Source organism: Ctenocephalides felis, unplaced genomic scaffold (genome assembly GCF_003426905.1).
Source record: "Ctenocephalides felis isolate EL2017-DRISC unplaced genomic scaffold, ASM342690v1 CF-g0.4_SCAFFOLD_01886, whole genome shotgun sequence".
In the NCBI taxonomy this organism is placed as follows: Eukaryota; Metazoa; Arthropoda; class Insecta; order Siphonaptera; family Pulicidae; genus Ctenocephalides; species Ctenocephalides felis.
Window position 1 is genome coordinate 4,704,413 of NW_020538040.1, and position 15,146 is coordinate 4,719,558.

General features: G+C 31.8%; 1 protein-coding gene across 1 annotated transcript in view; it reads left to right on the forward strand.

The window, feature by feature from the left end:
* Positions 1-3,535: 3,535 nt before the first annotated feature.
* LOC113378507 (L-rhamnose-binding lectin SML) overlaps positions 3,536-15,146 on the forward strand; it is a gene marked incomplete in the record, with an annotated part of 244,841 nt that continues 233,230 nt past the window's right edge. The window contains 1 exon segment of the mRNA XM_026619046.1: positions 3,536-3,575.

The window sequence follows — 15,146 nt, forward strand, 5'->3', positions numbered from 1 at the left end:
ATTTGGTCGTCAGTAGAACCCAATTTAAATTTGTTCTATTTTGCAATAAAATTAAATTGCTCATCAGTAGATTTCATTTTATTAACTTCTCGTAAGGTAGTTATAGTGATGAGCCGAAAATCAAAAATGAATTTTTTTGCATTTCTCGACGTTTTGAAGGTTTCTGAACATTTTACTGGCATACCTCAAAAACTAAATGGATGTGTGTGTATGGATACAATTTTTTGTCCACGTTTTCGGGCGCACGGATCAATCGATTTGAATGGTTTAAAAAACATTCTCTCTTTTGATAGGAACATGTCCTGATTAGTTTTTGGCAAAGGCAGGTCCCGCCATTTCGTAGATACAGCGTTAAATGTGCAAACAATGGCGGTTTTTGAGTGAACTAAGCGTCCGATTTGAATGATCTGAAAAAACTTTCTGTTTGTATTGACAAAACAATTGCTTTTGAGGATAAAAAAATTATTGCATCTTATTTTATTTTTCATAAAATATTTTTTTAATTTTGGATCAAAAATTCAAAAAATTAGGCAGGCTAAGCACAGTCTAAGCGCCACTCTGGTGCAAATATTTACCCAAGTGCGTTTAGACTGTTTATTTATTTTTTTGAAATTGAATTCGAAATGAAATGACGATTGTTAATGTTCTGGAGATAAATTCTGAAGATTTATGATTTACATTTGATTTGCTCAGATATAAGAAGATAGCAAAAATAATGAAACTTACAGTATTTGTTGTAATAATATATTCGAAAACGTTTAAAATTTCTCGAATATTTGATTATGATGCGGGAAGTTACAGCAATTTGCCTTAAGGCACGATGCCATACACCACTAGTTATATTTTTTTTACATCATGATGCAAGAACTTTTTTTACATCATGTCACTTTGCTTATGAGTAGAGTCTTATCCAAGGGTTGTAAAGACAACTATTTATTGGATTGTCATTAAAATTACATTCCTTTTAATATAGTTTACTCGTCGATAAAGTTAGTCATTCCTCTCTTGATAATTTCTTTGTTAGTGTCAGTTTCCTTGATAGTTTCCCTCTTTTGGGTATATATTATTCCAACATTCCTTTCAAGTTGTTTTTAGTCTAATGTTTTCTAATCTAGTGCTTTACAGTGGTTTCTAATCCTTACGAGCGCTTTTCAGTGCTTTCAAGTGCCCTTGAGAGGGTTCAAGGACGTTTAGGATTATATAAACGTACAAATCCCATTCAATGCGAATCAAACCCGGTTTGAAACTTCACTATAACCAAATTGCCTATTGGCAAGTTTCAATTTAAGACAATATAGACATCATCACACACTTGCTACCGATTGCCTTTTAATCCTCCTGCAAGTGCCTTTGCTTCATCTCGTTCACACGACTTGCTCCCAAATTTTTTCTTCGACTTTTTCTCCACCTGCTCCACACTTGCTCCATCTGCTGCTGCTGCTCCCAAATTCTAACCATTCACCGCCATCACCGCCAGTCGGTGGTGGTGTATTGTAATCGAATCAAACACATGTACATATGGAGTAGTAGTATAATAATACAGTAGGTACCCATCGTGCAATTTAATCTGCTCCAAAGTTTATTTCGACTCGGCGAATTCTTGTTTTTAAACGGATTAACCTCTCCGACAAACTCTCTCTCTCTGGACGATGTAATATGAACGATATATATATATATATATATATATATATATATATATATATATATATATATATCGAACAAGGGGCCAACAGTGTACCAACGCCGCCGCTTATGCAATTATATTAAAGTTGTGTTTAGCCGAAGCTGCGCCTAATTTAATAAGGATACTGATTCGGATACATCTATACAAGTATTAGTAGCTGTTTGGCTACTGTTGAGGATTACTTTACTCTATCGAAGAGTACGTACGTTTAATAAGAGCAAACGGGGCGACCAATGGGGTGCCGAGTGCACGTTCGGTAAAGGATTTAGTCGCATTAAAAAGCATTCACTTGTTGTCCTTAGGCATATAATACATACCAAAAACATTCCAAACGTGCTAAGACAATTAATATAAAGCTTTATACCCATGTACGGGTGTAAATAGGTACATGACACAACATTTATTGCTGTGGGATTGAACTGTAAACAATAACTAACGCAACAGTGAAAGAATTTTTAAAATCCGTCAATAAATACGCGAGTTATGGACGTTTTTAGTATTGTTTTTGACGTCAGGCGACAGTGATATCGCTCCAGAATTTAAAAACGGCATAATTTTTGCATTTGTTGAGATATTTTGATGCGGTTTTCACACGTTTGTGTTATTTTGTTCAAAGTTTTGTAATAAATAAGTTAATTTAAAATTCATGCTATATATTTTAACAAATGAGACTAAATACTTAGAAAAATCTGAGTATTTGTATATGAATTTGTTAGGTTTGTAAAAGTTTTGTTTGCAATATATTTATATATATTTATTAGGCTTTATACCCATGTACGTGTGTGAAAAGGTACATTATACTACATTTATTGCTGTAGGATTGAAGTGTAAATTACAGCTAACGCAGCGGTGAAAGAATTTTTGAAATCGGTCAATAAATAAGCGAGTTACGGACGTTTTTAGTTTCGTACGACTGCAGCGCCATTGTTTTTGCATCAGGCGACAGTGATGTCACTCGAGAATTTAAAAACGTCATAACTTTTGCATTTGTTGAGATATTTTGATGCGGTTTTCACACTTTTGTGTTATTTTGTTCAAAGTTTCATAATAAATAAGAAGATATAACATTTATGCTATATATTTTATCAAATTATACCTAAATACTTAGAAAAATCTGAGTATTTTAATATGAATTTGTTACGTTTGTAAAACTTTTATTTACTTTATATATATATATATATATATATATTTATATATTATTTATTTTATATATTATTTATAAATATATTTATAAGGCTTCATACTCATATACGGATGCAAATAGGTACATTATACTACATTTATTGCTATAGGATTGAAGTGTAAATCATAACAAACGCAACAGTGAAAGAATTTTTAAAATCCGTCAATAAATACGCGAGTTATGGACGTTTTCAGTTTAGCACGACGGAAGCACCATTGCTTTTGACGTCAGGCAGCAGTGATGTCACTCCAGAATTTAAAACTCGCATAACTTCTGCATTTGTTGAGATATTTCGATGCGGTTTTCACACTTTTGTGTATTTTTGCTCAAACTTTTATTCTAAATCACGAACTTTATAAAATTTCAACTCCAACACCACTTATTACGCCAAACACGTTTTTACAAAACTATCTTCATTATTATTATAATTTTATTTTATCTCGTAACAGGTGTTTATCAGTTCCAAAGAAATGTGCAGGCTGATCTCTCGAACAAGATCATTTCTCAAGTGTTGTGTAATTGTGATATTTATTATTGTAATTATAATTAAATAATAAAATTATTTAATTATTATGGCGTGCCTTGTTAATTTAATTTTTGACAAAAGAAAAAAAGTGGTTGTGATTATGAAGTGGGTGGCAGTGATTTGGATACTTTTTGGATTTGGATGCACTTTGGGGCAGGAGATCACGAGAGTGGACCCTTTAGGTAAATAGTTAAATATATATAACAATAAATAATAAATATATATATAATAATAAAATTTTATTGATTTAGACTTTCTAATATTTATTTCCGAAAATTAATTTTTATTATGGAAGATGATTTTTTACAAAGTTTAAACTGTTTTGACTGTTCCTAAGATCTTGCAAGGTCTTCAATTGATTTTGACATGAAACTGTTTGGGTTCGTTCCAATTTTTCAAGTATTTTTTCAAGATCTTTTATAGACTTTTCATAGATTTACTTAAAACTTCTTGAAATTTCAAACGATTTATTTTCATTTTTAAATTATTTTTTTTATAAAATTCCATGGTCTTTCAAGATCTTGCAAGACCTTTAATCGATTTTGAAATTTTTACTTCAACCTTGCTAGATCTTTCATAAACTTTGATTTTTTGACAAATTCATCAAGATCTTTCTGAAATTCCCAAACATTTTTGTCTGTTTTTAAACACTTTTTCATAAAATTTAATGTTCTTTCAAGATCTTCAGAGATCTTTTATCGATTTTGAAATATTTTACTGACCTTGAAAGAATTATATATGTTTTGCATTGCCAAAAATTTCTTCCATTTACAGTTTTTTTTTATATAATTAACTTCATAATTTTGTATTGATCTTTAAGATCTTACTAGATGCTTCTATGATTTTTGCAGATCTCTACTCATATAATACATTTAATATTGCTAAACAATTCTTCTAAAATCTTTATAGACCTTTATTGTTTTTTTAGAAATCTTAATAGATTTTCATCGATCTCTAAAGATCTCTGCTATTCTTCAACCGTGCATTTATTATTACAAAGATCTATTCGAAGATCTTTATAGATCTTCATACATTCTTCAAAAGTCTTGATAAATCTTTATGGATTTCCGAATATTTCAGCTTATCTACAACCATGCATTTATTATTACCAAAGATTCAGCCTAAGGTCTTTATAGATCTTTATCGATTTTTTGAAGAGCTTGATAGATCTTTATTGATATCTAAAGATGTCTGCTATTTTTCAACATTTCATCAATTACTACAAAAGACTTATTCAACGATCTTAATAAATCTCCATAAATTTTTCAATGATCTTATTAGATCTTCATCGATCTCCAAAAATCTCTGCTATTCTTCAACCATGTATTTATTTTTACTAAAGAATTTTTTCAAGATTTTCATAGATCCTGATTTTTTTTTAAATATTCACAGATCTATGGATTTCCCAAGGTTTCAGCTTATCTACAGCCATGCATTTATTTTTACCAAAGAATTATTTCAAAATTTTTATAGATCTTTATAGTTCTTTTACAGATCTCATCTCTTTTATAGATCTGTTTTATTTTATGTCACCAAAGATTTATATTTTCAATATAATATGCTCTAGATTTTTTTTTCATTTTAAAAATTTTATTTACCTAGAAAGATCTTCTTCAATTTCGACCCTGAAAATGAATTCGTGTCATCACGCGAAAAAACATGAGAAATTAATTACTAAATTGCAAAACTTCAAAACTTATTTACATCAAGTAATTTCTTCCAAATTTTTGTTAGATATTTTTTGCTTAGTTTATGGCTGAAACTATATGGAAACGTAACAAATACGTAACAAACAAAATCAACATAAATATGGGTCAATTATTCAGGGCGGTAAAACAATATTTATACATTTCTATTCTGTACGTTTTGATCTTGAATACGAATCCGTGTCATCACTCAGCACATCAAACACGAAATTATTGAATAAATTGCAAAAATATATATAAAAACGTGAAACAATCTACCAGTGTTTTAAATTAAATCTGGATGTGAGAAGAGCATATATAAAAAACAACCCAAAAATTGGTATATACATATGATTTTTTCTGAGGCTATTTAAAATGATCAGGTGGTCTGGACACAACCACAATCTAGAACTTAAAAAAGAGCTTTATTATTAAAGAGGTTTACATGCGATTGAAGTAAAACTTATTTGCTACTGTACAAGATGGCATTTAAGTTAAAAATAAATACATCATATAACAATTTTGAATAATGTTTATTAGTAATACGGTAACACTTGTGATACACATATTTATCAGTGTCAACCATTATGCACATTTATATGATAAATTATAAATTATATATTTATAATAGCATTAAAAATATTTATAAAATTTAAAGACAACAATGTAATTAAAGTCATACTTCAAATACGACATGATCGGTTTGTCATTGTAATTAGCATTTAGAAATGAACCTTCATTAAAGAAATCAAGTAATTGCTGTTTAATAAATTCTATAATATTCGCTCACACAGTAAACAAATATTATTTTCGTAACTTTACTCATCATGTAATAATTGTGTTTGGAAAACTTCATGTAATTAAAATTAACATACATTCATTGACAGCTTGTATTTTTTTCACTCATTCTTTGAACAGCTGAACATCTGTCTTTCCTAAAAAATATTTTTCATTTCAATAACTTCAAAGATTTATAGAAACTACGAATAATATAGAAATAATTTCTAATCAATAAACCTACGTTTAGTACAGGGCTCAAAGGTTTAATTTGTTTTATTATTTTCAAGGAACAGGATAAAATATTTTTCTGATTCAGGCATTTTTCATTAAATCAAGGTTTGTACTACGATGTAACTTTAAAATTTTTATTTATCTATGCCGATTTTCTTGTTGATGCCGGTACGCATACAACGTTGATGCCAGCAAGAATACAACGACAGATCTCTATTCTCATATACGACGGACTAATCAGAATTGACCCGTATTGATATGATTTCATCGAGAGCGAATGACGTACTGTTCGGGCGTGACGCATTTTCGTTGCATTTGTATGGATTTACGCCCCAGTCGTGCCTAAAGAAGTTTTACTTAAAAAATAACTTCTCGCAATTCGTCCGTCACAAAGACAAACTTCTATTAAATAATCATTTTCCGTCCGTCCGTCCGTCGGTCCGTCCATCGACGGAGCTTCCTGAAATCTAATTTCCTTCACGATTGTAAGAAGTTGAAGTTAGAGTCGTGGGAGTTTTCCATTTTTTTTTTTCTAATTTCCCGAGACTTTCGGGGCCGCCGTCGTTTGAAAATGCAAGCAAACGCAATTAGTCATGCAGATGGAATCTTATCCGACTAATTAAATTCCTATGAGTGGAAGAAGTCGGTGGAGCAGGCGAAGGAATGAGGCTGTATGTACGTGTGTGTGTGTTTGTGTTTGTGTTTGTATGTTCGACGAGATGCTCTCAGAATTTTAACTTAATAACTGCAAAAGCTGTAATTTGTGCCATAAATAAGGCAGGAGGAATTATGGCAAAGTTTTTGTAGGAAGAAATTACACGCCCGCAAGTAAATATATACATTTGTAATTTATTACGTTAGTTCAGGCATTAATTTTACGTTTGATGTACTGAGTTGATGGCACAGATTTGTGTTCAGGGTCGAAACGTACGGAATAAATTTATACTTAACAGATTGGAAAATAGTTTTTCACATTTGCCTGTCATCTTCTCGCGTCTAGATTTAGTTTGAAGGACTGAAAAATTGTTTTTTCATGCTTGCTTGTTAGTAGATTCCTTTTTTGTCTTCTCAAGTTCAGATTTTCGATTCAGCAATCGTTCAGAAAATTATTTTTTTATATTTGCAAATTAACAGTATTACAGAATTTCTGGTAATAAATATAACCGACATGCTCGTAGGTCAACCATTGGGTTGCCCTTTAACAAAAGCCTTAATATTCGCAACTTTCAAGTTTTGTTTTCGAGAAATGATAATCCTAAATTTGCTCGTCAGTAAGGTTCCTTTTTTTCTCGATCTAAAATTCGGTTTGCTCGTCAGTAGAGTCCTTTTTGTCAAAAAAATACTGTTCTTCTTTAGTTTTACCAGAGTACCTTTTTTATCTTAACACATTTAAGATGAAATGGAAAAGACATAGGCCCAAATTGCTTGTCAGTAGACTTGTTTTTTATACCCATTAAATATTTATTTTACTTGATTCATGTTCAAGTTGAGTTTTAGCTTTATTTTTTTGGCTTGTAATTTTTTTGGTACTTTTTTTGGTCAGGGTCCATGTCTCTGATCCCACGAGAGCCGGACTGCAAACATAGACCTTTATTCTTCCTGAACATTAATGTTAATAAGCAATTATTGTTTTCAATTGCGTTTTTAGGGTATACCGAGTTGCTGTAGAACTTCATGATATTAGACAAAATTTTACATCATTTAATTTTCTACAAATTTGCTTTAAACATCAATCAGATCGAGCGAACGGTTTGAAAGTTACAAGCAATATAGTTCGCGATGCAGTATTGCTGTGTTATAAACAGTACAGTGGGCCGAATTGGGTCAAAAAAAATTATATGGTAAAAATTGATGTGGGGTATCAAAAAAAAGGTCTCGATGAAAACTTTATAAAAATTATAGTTATAGACTCTGAAAAAATTAAAAACATTATACATTTTTCCTAGACCTAATGATAATTCAAAGTTTTACTGAGTTCTTATGTTTGACATCGATTTTAAAATATACCGAGTTGCTGTACGGCTTTGGCGTGTTAGATAAAATTATAGAAAATTCATTTTTGGACAAATTCGCCGAATATTTCATTCCAATTAAGCGAACGGTTTAAAAGATACAAGCAATATAGTAAATAAATGTACTTGCAATTCTTGAAGCAATGTTGCTGTATTATGAGTGGTACAGTGGGCCGAATTGGGCCAAAATATTTTTGTATGGAAAAAATCGATGTGGGGTATCAAATGAAAGGTCTCGATGAGTACTTTACAAACATCGTAGTTATGGGCCCTAAAAACAAATGAGTTTAAAATTATACATCTTTCTAACATCTAATGCTAATTTAAAGTTTTACTTTACGTTTGAGAAAGATTTTACAATATACTTAGCAATTTGGCGTATTAGAAAACTTTGTAAAAAATTCATTTTCAGACAAATTCGCCGAATATTTTATTTATATCGAACGAACTGTTCAAGAGATACATGAGATATAGTAAACAAATGCACTTACGGTTGTCAAGCTGATGTTGCTTGCTATAAAGAGTACAGTGGGCCGAACTGGGTCAAAATACTTTCGTATGGTAAAAATCGATGTGGGGTATCAAATGAAAGGTCTCGGTGAGTACTTTACGAAAATCATGGTTATGGACTCTTAAAACGTCAAAAACATTATACATTTGTCTTGGACCTAATGATAATTCGAAGTTTTACTGAATTTTTATGTTTGCGAACGATTTTGAAGTCTACACAGCTATTGTAGGGATTTTGCGTTTTTGAAAACTTTGTAGAAAGTTCATTTTTAGACAAATTTGCCAAATATTTCATTTAAATTGAGCAAACGGTTTGAAAGTTACATGAGATATAGTAAATAAATGCACTTACAGTTTTCGATTTGTACTATAAAGAGTACAGTGGGCCGAATTGGGTCAAAAAAATTTGTATGAATAAAATTGATGTGGGGTATCAAATGAAAGGTCTCGATGAGTACTTTACACAAATTATGGTTATAGACTCTGAAGTCGTCAAAAACATTATACATTCTTCTTAGACCTAATGATAATTCAAAGTTTTACTGAATTTTTATGTTTGAGTACCATTTTAGGGATTTGGCGTGTTTGAAATATTTGTAGAAAATTTATTTTTAGACATATTTGCCAGTTTGAAAGTTCTTATATATATATATATATATATATATATATATATATATAAATATATATATTTAGTATGTGTCGGTATGTTTGTATAAATCGTACGCCGTCTTATCGTACGAGCAAATTTCATTACACAGTTGCGCCTTCGCCTTCGCCTTCGCCTCCAACCGGCTGCGCCCTACACCGCCGCAAGTAATATCGGAATTCTGCAGTCATATCAGTTTATCAACGCGGTCGCAGGATGTATTTCTGCTGCTCCACCATAGTAGTACTCCTTACTCCTTACTCTATTCCTGCTCCAACAAATACAAAACCAACAGACCGAAATATACCGATTCTATTCGTATAGTGTATGTACGATTTGCGGTTTTTGGAAATCGCACAACACTACACACTGGTTGTAGTAGTAGATGATGTAGTGCCGACAGGGGACTGTAGAGGCGCACTTGTCGATTGGTTGATTTATTGGATATAGAGTAGGAAATGGTAACGATGATGATAACTAGGTGTAAGTGGTATGTTGCTTTAAGGCAAGTTGCATTAATATCCCCGTAATCGACTTAATCCATAACAATTAAGATTTATTCATATTTTTCTTCTTGGTACTTTTCTTTAAAAAGTGTGCACTATACTAAATTCCATACAAATATTGTATTTCTTCAGACATCTCGTGTAGTAAGTGCGATGAAATTTCATTTTGGAATGTAGTATAGTGCGGAACAAACTCGAGTACTATACTTGTTTCAATACAAAATTGAAATTTTCAAAGACATTCTGCAAGGTGTGCTTGCGGAAATGTCTACTTGAAAACTATTGTAGTTGCGTTTGCGTTGTGTAAAAGGGACTCTACTGACGAGCAAACTGTAAAAGTTATATTTTTTAGTAAAGGGGCACTACTGATGAGCAAAATTATTTTCTTATATGCGCTCACTACAAAATAACAAATTGTCACTCTGAATACCTTTGACGAATATACTCGTTAACGCGCAAGACGATTATACTCGTCATGACAAATGCGTATATAAGTGTATAAATAGTACAAAATCGTAAATATTCGTCACACTGTTTTATATGCACCACGAATATACTCGTCAATTTGCATGGCGAATATACTCGTCAACAGTTGTAATGAAAATGCATGAAATAGCATTTACAATACTAAATATATACGTATACGGATAAGTTTACATACTAAATTTATTTAATAACAATTGAGATCTATTTACATTTTTCTTTCTTGTACTTTCCTCTAAAAAGTGTGCAGTATACTAAATTCCATACAAATATTGTATTTCTTCAGACATCTCACCGTAGTAAGCGCGATGAAATCTCATCACGGAATGTAGTATAGTGCGGAACAAACTCGAGTACTATACTTGTTTCGATACAAAATTGAAATTTTCAAAGACATTCTGCATGGTGTGCGCGCGGAAATCTTTGTTTAGGAACTAGTATAACTTTCTATATATATATATATTAAAATATTTCAGAAAAAAGTGACTATACTGACGAACAAACTAAAAATCGACATCAAAGAAAAAAGGACTCTACTAACAAGCAAATGGACACTGAGATTAATTATGAAATAAAATATTTGTTAAAAATGTAAAAGGATTCTAATGACGAGCAAATTCAATATCTAGAAAGAAAATTAGAAAAAAGGACTCTACTGACGAGCTAATTTGAAGTTTAGCTTACGAAAGGACTTTACTGATGAGCAATTTTTTTATTCAGAGAGAAAATTAGATAAGGACTCTACTGACGTGCAAATTCAATATCTAGATAGAATTTTAACCCTTTCGAATTGCGTGATTTATATGTACTTTGCGGCGGCATCCGAGTGGAAAGTTTAGCTTAGAAAAGGACTCTACTAACAAGAAATTTTAATGTCTAAATAGTAAATGAGAAAAGGACTCTACGAACGAGCAAAATTAATAATTGGATTTAAAATTTGAAAAAGATACTACTGACGAGCAAACTGGAAATATTATATTATTAGAAAAGGGACTCTACTGAAGAGCAAAATTTAATAAATAGAAAAATAATCTAAACTTATAATTTTTTTCATGCGCCTACTACGAAATAACTAATTATCACTTTGAATACCAATGACGAATATACTCGTCAATACGCAAGGCGTTTTTACTCGTTATGACGAATGCGTATATGAGTGTGACAATTTGTTATAAAATGGCATGTTTTCACTTTTATATACGTATGAAAAATGTTCTCGTCAATTTGCATGACAAACATACTCGTCATGAGTATTTTTTTCGAAATAGCTAATTCTCATTGTTTAACACGCCTCACGTGTATACTCGTACATACACAAAACTCTGCCGCTTTTTCATGACGAGTATATTCGTCAATCACAGTTACTACTACGAAATAGCAAATGGTTTCTGTTTCCTGTATAGATATGCAAAAAATTATATTTACTATTTTTGGACGTTTACATTATCTTACCCTACGGGATGTTAATAATAACTAGGTGTAAGTGGCATTTTGGCAAATATACTCAATAACAAATTTTACTAATAAAATATTTGATTCTTGTAAAAAAAACTCTACTGACAAGCAAATTGACGAAAAGAACTGTATAACTAATGAAATATTTGTTGAGTATAAAAAAGAACTCAACCCACATGCGAATTTAATATCTAGATAGAATTTTAATATTTAGATTGAAAATTTGCAAATGATTTTACTGACGAGTAAATTATATATTGAAATAAAAAATTAAAAAAAAAAACTCCACTGAAAAACGATTTAAATACTTAAAGAGAAAATACAAAAAGGACTCTACTGACCAGAAAATTTAATATCTGTTTAGAAAATTAGAAAGAACTCTACTGTCGAGGACATTTTTAAAATCTCTTTTCAATTTACTCGTCAGTTGATTCCTTTTTTAATCTCGAAGTCCATATTAAGTTTGCCCGTCAGTAGAGCCCTATTTTTTAAATTCTGGCTCGATATTCAGTTTGCTTGTCAGTAGAGTGTTTATGTATCTTTTTACAAGTGTGCTGGTTAAAGTTGCGGGTGTAAACGTAACCCTGTGGCTTTATTTGCGAGGTATTTGGATATTTGGATAGAGCTCGTCAAGACCTATCATTTGATACCCCACATTCCTATATTGCAAGTAAAGTGTTTTTATTTATATCGGACCCCGTGTTTTGCAACCTGTTGGTCGACTTTTTGTTATATCTTTTGTAATTTTTGAACCGTTAGTCCAAAATGGATGCAATATTCTGCGAATTTGTTTAGAATTTAAAAATCTTTACTTTTACTTAAGAAACCAAAGTCTTACAGCATTTCCAAATATTTTAAATGACAAAAGTACATATATTATGTATATGGAACTCCTTTTGTTTCCTAGGTACTAAGATATTTGTTTAGTGCTCGTCGAGACCTTTTATTTGATACCCCACATGCATATGATTGAAGTAGTCAGTAGAGTCCTTTATTAATTTTCCAAGTTATATATAAGCTTTTTCCTCTTTTTCGGCTTGCTCTTCAGTAGAGTTCTATCAAAAACCAAGGTAATACAGAGAGAATACAGAGAAAGACCTATAAGTATCTTCTGGAGATGAATAAAAACAGATAAAGATTTGGTAAAAAATTCGAGCATAAAAAGAACTCTAACAATTTTCATATAAATTAAATAAGACTTGACTAACGAGCATTTTAAACAAACACTCAATTACATCTGTTTTATCCTATCGGCAAGTCGCAAAAACACCTCATCCATCCATCTAAATAGCAAACAAGCACTTTACAGCTCTATGACATAGCTATTTCGTGCAACTAAGTTTAAAGCTATTTATACACATTCATGCGAAAATAGTTAGCTCGTCTCGACTCGTATATGTTTCGCATCTGTTTCGAGTTTGCCGTCACAGACGCCGTGAGTCGCTCGAGTCGCTGTCACTAATTTATCTTTGGATGGAGCAGGAGGCGGCGGAGGAGCAGGAGACGCAGAAAATCGCTCCAGGGTATTCTGGATATAATGATAGGCCCCCTTTCAAAGGGATTAGATATTAATTCGATACAGAATGCAACACCTTCGACGACGAAGATCAAACAGCAGATGGAGCTAGCTATTGATCGTTGGAGCAGGATATTGTGAAGCAAGGAATGAGTGGGAGGAGTGGGAGGAGTTGTTTTAGGTTTTCGGGACGTAGAGAATTTGTTTGTGAGTATTTTGCTGAAAACTGCAGTGATTTCCAAGCATTGGTTTGGAAGTTATCGCAAATTTTGTGCAAAACTTTGAATGTGTATGTTTGTATGTGCGGATACATTTTATTTCAATCGATGATTCTGGGAGAACGGATCAACCGATTTGATTGATTCAAACGACATTCGATTCATATTGACGGCGTGAAGCATTGACTGCGTTTTTGCACAAGGCAGGCCTAGTATTTTTGAAAATGCAAATCACAAAACTTTGCATAATGCAAGATATTGCAAAAGTTGGTAGCTTAATTAAGGTTTTGGAGTAAAATGAGTTGTCTATTTTTGTTGTGATGTTGTAATAAGACGTAGACAAATTGTTTTCAAGTATTTTACAGAAAATCGCATTGACTTCCAAGCATTGGTTCAAAAGTTATCGCAAAATTTGTGCAAAATTAGTGCAAAGTTGTATTCTTGTATGTAAATGTATGTGTGTGCGGATACAATTTGTTTTATCAATGATTCTGGGAGAACGCGTTAACCGATTCAAAAAATTCAAAAAACATTCGATTCCTATTATTGAGAAGACGTGCTGTTGTATTTCTGTGAGAAGTAGGTTTTTAAATCTTGGAGATACTGAGCAAAAAATGCAAGATATTACAAAAGTTGAAAGTTTAATGAAGGTTTTGGAGTTAAAGGAGTTGTCTGACGTTGTTATGATGTTAGAATAATTCATAGACAATTACTTTACGAGTATTTTACAAAAAAATAATCGATTTCCACGCATTGGTTCAAAAGTTATCGCAAAATTTGTGCAGAGTCGTATTTTTGTATGTGAATGTTTGTATGTGCGGATACATTTTATTTTAATCGTTGATTCTGGGAGAACTAGTTAACCGATTTGAATAACTCAAACGACTTTCGATTCGTATTGACGGTATGAAAAATTGATTACATTTTCAGAAAGGCAGGTCCAGTGGTTTCGGAAATGCAGAACGCAAACGTTTGAAAACTGCATAATATTGTAAAGACAGAAGTTTAATTAAGGTTTTGGAGTTAAACGAGTTATCTAATGTGATTATGCTGTTAGAATAAAACGTAGACAATTTGTTTACTAGTATTTTGGCAAAAAAGTCAGTGATTTCCAATCATTGGTTCAAAAGTTATCGCAAAGTCGTATTTTTCTTTGTATTTGTGTGTATGTGCGGATACAGTTTAGTCAATCGTTGATTCTGGGAGAACAGATTGACCGATTTGAATGGTTCAAACGACATTCGATTCGTATTTATGGTGTGGAAATTTGATTACATTTTTGGACATGCAGGTCCAGTGATTTAGGAGATGCAGAACGCAAACGTTTGGAAACTGCATAATATTGCAAAAGTTGAAAGTTTAATTTAGGTGTTGGAGTTAAAGAAGTTGTCTAATAATGTAGCTATATTAGAATAAGACGTGGACAATTTGCTTACGAATATTTTGGAAAAAAATTCAGTGATTTCCAATCACTCGTTCAAAAGTTATCGCAAAATTTGTGCAAAATTTTGTATGTGTATGTTTATATGTGCGGATACAATTTGTTTTATCGACGATTCTGAGAGAACGGGTTAACCGATTTAAAAAAATCAAAAAGCGTTCGATTTCCAATGATAAGAAGAAGTGCTGCTCATTTTTTGTTAAAGGCAAGTCCTCAAACTTCGGAGGTACTGAGCAAAAGTTAGGCCGAGTTTTACAGAGAACGGAACGT